Consider the following 9,344-nt stretch of genomic DNA (forward strand, 5'->3'; position numbering starts at 1 on the left):
TGCTGTGGATTAGTGTTCATGCTATGGTTGGTTTACAAACTCAGATCACAACTGAAACGTGACAAGGTTGTTATCACTCAAGCACTTGTGGCCATTATACAAGGGGCCTCCCCTGGAATTTGGTTATCTATGCTCAGGAATTAGTGGATATCTGAGTTCTCTCCTCTTGCACCCCATGGATTTGTGGATCCATTGCACTGGGATGAGAAAGACTCAATGATTCTTTGATCAGCCCTTCTACATCACTGAGGTTTCCTCATTGCACGCGATAGGGTGATCATGATTTCCCCACTAACTCATTTTCTGGCTGGCCTCTTTTATAGAGTTCGCCCTAGGTCGTTTAGCAGTTACTGTCACACAGCACTGCGGTATCCAGAGACGGGCAACTTTCCTCATGCACAGACCAATCTAAGACACGGGGCCTGGTGGCGATAGGGGTACCCTACGACGGATAAGGCTGTGACATAGAGGAACGACCTGAGACAGGAGCCACAGCAGATGGACGTAACTGCAGGGACCTAGACCAGCCTCATACTAGTAAAACAATAAGGGGGAGATGTGGAAAGCCGCAATAACATTCGCCACCACAAGATGGCGCTGGCTTCCAATGCGCCCCACGTGGAAAGCCGGGATAGCATTTGCCATTACAGATGGCGCTGGCTTCCGCCGCGCCATCCCGACTTCCTTTCAGGAAGTTAACTGTGTGTGCATGTGCAAGAGTGACTTCGTGCCAGGTCTTTGCCCACTCCGGGGCGTGCCTATGAGATCATGGGTAAGCGACCAATCAGGTGTGGATGCGCCGCGCTAGGGTGTATATAAGCCGCGCCACGCTGGCGCCCCAGGCCCCCTCTTTAAGATACAATAAACACTTTGCTGCAGAAGGATTCGTGTGTCCACGCGTGTGTTCTTGCTGGCGAGACGATAGCGCGGGACAAGTCACCAAGGATAGATAAGATTGATGAAGCTAAGAATGGCATGCTGATAGGAACCAGATATAGATGTCTCCTGGGAGAAACAGCCAGAGCAGGTCAAATACAGAGGCGATCCTATCAGCAAACCATTGAACTGACAATGGGACCCAAGCTGGAGGAATTGGAGAAAAGATTGAAAGAGCTGAAGGGGCTTGCAACCCCATAAGAACAACAATGCCAAACAACTAGAGCTTCCAGGGGCTAAACCACTATCCAATGTGGGCTGAGCCATGGCTCCAGCTGCATGTGTAGTAGAGGATGGCCTTTTTGAACACCAATGGATGGAGAAGACCTTGGTCCTGCCAAGGTTGGACATCTAGTGTAAGGGAATGTGTGTTTGTGGGGGGGGGCTTAGAAGGGGGGTGTATGGGAGGGGAACACTCTTATAGAAGAAGGGGAGGTGGAGGGGATAGGGGACTTATGGACAGGAAACTAGAAAAGGAAATAAGATTTGAAATGTAAATAAAAAATATTCAATAAAAAAAACTAAAAAAAAATGAGGTACAAATCTAATCAAAGAATTCTCAATAGAGGAATCTCTAATAGCTGGGTGGCTCTCAAATAAATGGTCAGCAGCCTTTCTTTTTCCTCCAGTGTTTGGCATTCTTTCTCTCCTTTTTTTCAGCCTTTTTAAAGAAAAATTATTATATATTTCTTTACTTACATTTCAGAGGTAATTCCTCTTCCTGGTTTTCTGTCCACAAGCCCTCATTTCCTTCCCTCCCCTTCCCCCATACAGGTATTCCCCTATACCTCCCCTTTATTGCGCTCCCCCATATTCACCTACACTGGCAGTTTGTTGGTTACAAAGCAACGCCCCCAAATACAAGGAAATTGACATAACTATGAGACCACTATCGATTAAACCTGAACTTAACAACAATAGAAGCAACAGAAAGTCTACACACTTCTGGAAAGTGATCAACTCTCAGTGATCACTGGATTAGGGAAGAAATAAAGAAAAATGAAAGAATTTAATGAAAATGAAGGCATAACATAACCAATTTATGGAACTCAGTGAAAGCAGTACTAAGAGGAAAATTCATAGTACTCAGAGCCTTCATAAATGAATTAGAGTTTTTATACTACCAAATTTAAAAGTACACCTGAAATTTCAAAGGAAAAAAAAAAAGAAGTGTGTGTGTGTGGGGGGGAGATAGGTGGACTTTCAGAAGTGCAGAAAATTCTGAGACCTCAGTGGAGATGACCACTTCTGCTCACATTCCTGGCCCAAGAAGAACCTGCCTAGTGTTCTCTGGATACAGGAACATAGGAGCAGTCAGCATCCTTCCAGTTTCTGCCTGTCCCTGGATCTGAACTGAACCAGTACCACAGTTCTCTGTACTCAAATCCTGTGGGGAAGAAAGCTTGATGCTCAGAAGTGTGGACAATCCTGAGAGCTCAAGGAAGACTGCCACTTCTCACATTCCTGGCCCAAGAGGAACGTGCCCAGTGCCCTCTTGATACAGGAATATAGGAGCAGTCATTTGCAGGACCCATTCGAGTTCTGTCTGTGCCAAGAACTGAAAGCCAGCCAGCAGGAGGGCCTACATACCTGAATGCAGAGGCAAGACCAACTTTTCTGCTCCAAGCAACCCACCTGGTGTCCTCAGGACACATAAAGGCAGAAGTGATCTGGAATAGGACACTTCTGGTTTCTGCCTGTGCCTGGAACTGAGCTGAACTCCTCCCACATCTTTCTGTACCCAAATTCCAGAGGGGAGAGAACTGAACTCTCAGAAGTGCAGACAGTCCTGAGAGCTCAGGGGAGACTGACACTTCTACTCACATTCCTGGCCCAAGAGGAACCTTCCTAGTGCCCTCTGGATACAGGAACCTAGGAGCAGTCAACGACAGGAATCTTCTGGTTTCTGCCTGCACCAAGAGCTGACAGCCAGTCACCTGGAGCTCTGACACACATGCGAGCAGAGGTGACACACATGCGAGCAGAGGTAAGACCAATTCTTCTGCTCCAGGTGACCTGCTGACTTCAGGTGACACCAACCAAGGAGCATCTCTCTGTTCCCAGATCCAGCTAAAAGAAAACAGCTCTACAAAAGTGCTGACAAACAGGCTTATAGGAGAGTCAAGCCACTCTCAAGACAAGCTAACACCAGAGATAACCTGATGGTGAGAGGCAATGACAGGAACCTAAGCAACAGAATCCAAGACTACTTGGAATCATCAGAGCACAGTTCTCCCGCCAAAGCAATACTGGATATCGAAACACACTGGAGAACAAGATTTGGATTTTAAATCACATCTCATGGTGATGATAGAGAACTTTAGAAGGACATAAATACCTCCATTAAAGAAATACAGGACAACACAGGTAAACAAGTATAAGTCCTTGAAGAGGAAACACATAAATCCCTTAACAAATTGTAGGAAAACAGGAGCAAACAGGTGAAGGAATTGAACAAAACCATCCAGGATGTGAAAATGGAAATAGAAACAGTAAAGGAAGCACAAAGGGAGACAACCCTGGAGATAGAAAACCCAGGGAAGACATTACAAGTCATAGATGCAAGCATCACCAACGGAATACAGGAGATAGAGGAGAGAATTTCAAGGGCAGAAAATATTATAGAATACATCGACACAACCATCAAAGATAATGTAAAACGCCAAAAGATCCTAGACCAAAACATCCAGGAAATCCAGGACACAATGAGAAGATCAAACTTAAGGATAATAGCTATAGAAGAGAGCAAAGACTCCCAACTAAAAGAGCCAGTAAATATCTTCAACAAAATTACAGAAGAAAACTTCACTAACCTAAAGAAAGACATGCCCATAAACATATAAGAAGCCTACAGAACTCCAAATAGATTGGACCAAAAAAAAAATTCCTCCTATCACATTGCAGTGAAAACACCAAATCCATAAAATGAAGAAAGAATGTAAAAAGCAGTAAGGGAAAAAGGTCAAGTAACATAAAGGCATACTTCTCAACAGAGACTATGAATGCCAGGAGATCCTGGGAAGATGTCATACAGACCTTAATAAAACAGAAATGTCAGTCCAGGCTACTATATCCAGCAAAAATCTCAGTTAACATAAATAGAGAAATCGAGATATTCCATGATAAAATGAAATTTACACAAAATTTACATCTTTCTACAAATCCAGCCCTACAAAGGATAATAGATGGAAAACTCCAAAACATGGAGAGAAACTACACCTTAGAAAAAGCAAGAAAGTAATCTTCTTACAACAAATCTAAAAGAAGAGAGCGACACAAACATAATTCTACCACTAACAACAAAAGTAACATGAAACAACAATCACTATTCCTTAATGTCTTAACATCAATGTACTCGATTTCCCAATAAAAAGATATATACTAACAGACAGGATATGTAAACTGGACCCAGCATTTTGCTGCATACAAGAAACACCCCTCAGTGACAAAGACATACACTACCTCAGAGGGAAAGGCTGGGAGACAATTTTCCAAGCACATGGTCTGAAGAAACAAGATGGAATAGCCATTCTAACATCAAATAAAATTGACTTTAAACCAAAAGTCATCAAAAAAGAAAATAATCAAAATTAGGACTAAGGGTTTTGCAACCCCATGAAAAGATCAACAATATATACCAAGAAGATACCCCAGAGCTTCCAGTGACTAAACCACCAACCAAAGAGTACACATAGAGCAACCCATGGCTCCAGTCATATATGTAACAGAGGATGTCCTTGTTGGGCATCAATGGGAGGCTCTTGATCCTGTGCAGGCTTGATGCCCCAGTGTAGGGGAATGTCAGGATGGGGAGGTGGGTGAGAGTGGGTAGGTTGTTGAGGTAGCAGCCTCATAGAAGCAGGGGGTTGAAGAGGGGAGAGCAGATTTCTTGAGGGGAAACCTGGAAAGGAGATAACATTTAAATATAAATTAAAAAGTATCTAATAAAAGAAAAAATGAAGCAAAGAGAACTATACAAAGAATTAACAAAGGCAAGTTATTTGTGAAAATGAACAAAATAGACTAATTCTTAGTCAAACTTAGTAAAATGCAGGGAGACAGTATCCAAATTAGGAAAACCAGAAAGAAAACAACTGAAACTGAGGAAAAAAAATTTTTCCCATCTTTATTAACTTGAGTATTTCTTATTTACATTTCAATTGTTTTCCCCTTCCCCGTTTCCAGGCAAACATCTCCTTAACCCCTCCCGCACCCTTTCTGTATGGGTGTTCCCCTCCCCACCTTCCCCCCATTACCACCCTCCCCCCCAACAATCACGTTCACTGGGGGTTCAATCTTGGCAGGACCAAGGGCTTCCCCTTCCACTGGTGCTCTTACTAGGTTACTCATTGCTACCTATACAGTTGGAGCTCAGGGTCAGTCCATTTAAAGTCTTTGGGTAGTGGCTTAGTCCCTGGAAGCTCTGGTTGCTTGGCATTGTTTTCATATGAGGTTTCAAGCCCCTTCAAGCTCTTTCAGTCCTTTCTAAAATTCCTTCAACGGCGGTCCCGGTCTCAGTTCAGTGGTTTGCTGCTGGCATTCGCCTATGTATTTGCTATATTCTGGGTGTGTCTCTCAGGAGAGATCTACATCCGGTTCCCGTCAGCCTGTACTTCTTTGCTTCATCCATCTTATCAGTTTGATGGCTGTATATGTATGGGCCACATGTGGGCAGGCTCTGAATGTGTGTTCCTTCTGCCTCTGTTCTAAACTTTGCCTCCCTATTCCCTCCCAAGGGTATTCTTGTTCCCCTTTTAAAGAAGGAGTGAAGCATTCGCATTTTGGTCATCCTTCTTGAGTTTCATGTGTTCTGAGCATCTAGGGTAATTCAAGCATTTGGGCTAATAGCCACTTATCAATGAGGGCATACCATGTGTGTTTTTCTGTGATTGGGTTACCTCACTCAGGATGATATTTTCCAGTTCCATCCATTTGCCTATGAATTTCATAAAGTCATTGTTTTTGATAGCTGAATAATATCCCATTGTGTAGATGTACCACATTTTCTGTATCCATTCCTCTGTTGAAGGGCATCTGGGTTCTTTCCAGCTTCTGGCTACTATAATTAAGGCTGCTATGAACATAGTGGAGCACGTGTCTTTTTTATATGTTGGGGGCATCTTTTGGGTATATGCCCAAGAGAGGTATAGCTGGGTCCTCAGGTAGTTCAATATCCAATTTTCAGAGGAACCTTATGACTGATTTCCAGAATGTTTGTACTAGTCTGCAATCCCACCAACAATGGGGTAGTGTTCCTCTTTCTCCACATCCTTGCCAGCATTTGCTGTCACCTGAGTTTATGATCTTAGCCATTCTCACTGGGGTGAGATGAAATTTCAGCGTTTTTTTGATTTGCATTTCCCTTATGACTAAAGGTGTTCAACATTTCTTTAGGTGTTTCTCAGCCATTCAGCATTCCTCAGCTGTGAATTCTTTGTTTAGCTCTGAACCCCATCTTTTAATAGTGTTATTTGTCTCCCTGCAGTCTAACTTCTTGAGTTCTTTGTATATTTTGGATATAAGCCCCCTATCTGTTGTAGGATTGGTAAAGATCTTTTCTCAATCTGTTGGTTGCCGTTTTGTCCTAACAACAGTGTCCTTTGCCTTATAGAAGCTTTGCAGTTTTATGAGATCCCACTTGTCGATTCTTGATCTTAGAGCATAAGCCACTGGTGTTTTGTTCAGGAAATTTTCTCCAGTGCCCATGTGTTCGAGATTCTCCCCCACTTTTTCTTCTGTTAGGTTGAGTGTATCTGGTTTGATGTGGAGATCCTTGGTACAGGGTGATAAGCATGGTTCGATCTGCATTCTTCTACATGCTGTCCTCTAGTTGAACCAGCACCATTTTCTCCATCGGATGGTTTTGGCTCCTTTGTCAAAAATCAAGTGCCCATAGCTGTGTGGGTTCATTTCTGGGTCTTAAATTCTATTCCACTGGTCTATCAGTCTGTCTCTGTACCAATACCATGCAGTTTTTATCACTATTGCTCTGTAATACTGCTTGAGTTCAGGGATAGTGATTCCCCCTGAAGTCCTTTTATTGTTGAGGATAGTTGTAGCTATCCTGGGTTTTTTGTTATTCCAGATGAATTTGCAAATTTTCTGTCCAACTCTCTGAAGAATTGGATTGGTATTTTGATGGGGATTGCATTGAATCTGTAGATTGCTTTTGGTAAAATGCACATTTTTTACTATATTAATCCTGCCAATCCATGAGCATGGGAGATCTTTCCATCCTCTGAGGTCTTCCTCAATTTCTTTCTTCAGAGGCTTGAAGTTCTTATCATACAGATCTTTTCCTTGCTTGGTTAGAGTCACACGGAGGTATTTTATATTATTTGGGAATATTATGAAGGGTGTCGTTTCCCTAATTTCTTTCTCTGTTTGTTTCTCTTTTGTGTAGAGGAAGGTTACTGATTTATTTGAGTTAATTTTATACCCAGCCACTTTGCTGAAGTTGTTTATCAGGTTTAGTAGTTCTCTGGTGAAACTTTTAGGATCACTTAAATATACTATTATATCATCTGCAAATAGTGATATTTTGACTTCTTCTTTTCCGATATGTATCCCCTTGATCTCCTTTTGTTATCTAATTGCTCTGGCTAGAACTTCAAGAACTATATTGAGTAAGTAGGGAGAGAATGGGCAGCCTTGTCTAGTCCCTGATTTTAGTGGGATTGCTTCAAGTTTTTCTCCATTTAGTTTAATGTTAGCGACTGTTTTGCTGTGTATGGCTTTTACTATTTTTACGTATGGGCCTTGAATTCCTGTTCTTTCCAGGACTTTTATCATGAAGGGGTGTTGAATTTTGTCAAATGCTTTCTCAGCATCTAATGAAATGATCATATGGTTTTGTTCTTTCAGTTGGTTTATATAATGGATTACGTTGATGATTTTCCATATATTAAACCATCCCTGCATGCCTGGGATAAAGCCTACTTGATCATGGTCATGATTTTTTTGATTTGCTCTTGGATTCGGTTTGCCAGAATTTTATTGAGTATTTTTGTGTCGATATTCATAAGGGAAATTGGTCTGAAGTTCTCCTTCTTTGTTGGGTCTTTGTGTGGTTTAGGTATAAGAGTAATTTTGGCTTCATAGAAGGAATTCAGTAGTGCTCCATCTGTTTCAATTTTGTGGAATAGTTTGGATATTATTGGTATGAGGTCTTCTATGAAGGTCTGATAGAATTCTGCACTGAACCCATCTGGACCTGGGATCTTTTTGGTTGGGAGATCTTTAATGACTGCTTCTATTTCTTTAGGAGTTATGGGGTTGTTTAAATGGTTTATCTGTTCCTGATTTAACTTTGGTACCTTGTATCTGTCTAGGAAATTGTCCATTTCCTGCAGATTTTCAAGTTTTGCTGAATATAGGCTTTTGTAGTAAGATCTGACGATTTTTTGAATTTCCTCTGATTCTGTAGTTATGTCTCCTTTTTCATTTCTCATTTTGTTAATTTGGACACACTCTCTTTGTCCTCTCATTAGTCTGGCTAAGGGTTTATCTATCTTGTTGATTTTCTCAAAGAACCAACTTTTGTTTCTGTTTATTCTTTGTATAGTTCTTTTTGTTTCTACCTGGTTGATTTCAGCTCTGAGTTTGATTATTTCCTGCCTTCTACTCCTCCTGGGTGTATTTACTTCTTTTTGTTCTAGAGCTTTTAGGTGTGCTGTAAAGCTGCTGACATATGCTCCGTCCTGTTTCTTTCTGCAGGCACTCAGAGCTATGAGTTTTCCTCTTAGCACAGTTTTCATTGTGTCCCATATGTTTGGGTATGTTGTACCTTCATTTTCATTAAATTCTAAGAAGTCTTTAATTCCTTTCTTTATTTCTTCTTGACAAGGTTATCATTGAGTAGAGCATTGTTCAACTTCCATGTATATGTGGACATTCTTCCCTTATTGGTATAGGAGACCAGCTTTAGCCCATGGTGGTCTGATAGGACACATGGGATTATTTCTCTCTTTCTGTATCTGTTGAGGCCTGTTTTATGACCAATTATATGGTCAATTTTGGAGAAAGTACCATGAGGTGGTGAGAAGAAGGTATATCCTTTAGGATAGAATGTTTTAGGATAAAATGTTCTATAAATATCTGTTAATTCCATTTGGTTCATGACTTCTCTTAGTCTGTCTATGTCTCTGTTTAATTTCTGTTTCCATGATCTGTCCATTGATGAGAGTGGGGTGTTGAAATCTCCTACTATTATTGTGTGAGGTGCAATGTGTGCTTTGAGCTTATTAAGGTTTCTTTTATGTATGTATTTGCCCTTGTATTTGGAGCATAGATATTTAGAATTGAGAGTTCATCTTGGTGAAATTTTCCTTTGATGAATATGAAGGGTCCTTCCTTATCTTTTTTGATGACTTTTAGTTGAAAATCGATTTTATTTGATATTAGAATGG

This window comes from Rattus rattus, chromosome 2, assembly GCF_011064425.1.
Source record: "Rattus rattus isolate New Zealand chromosome 2, Rrattus_CSIRO_v1, whole genome shotgun sequence".
NCBI classification, from domain to species: Eukaryota; Metazoa; Chordata; class Mammalia; order Rodentia; family Muridae; genus Rattus; species Rattus rattus.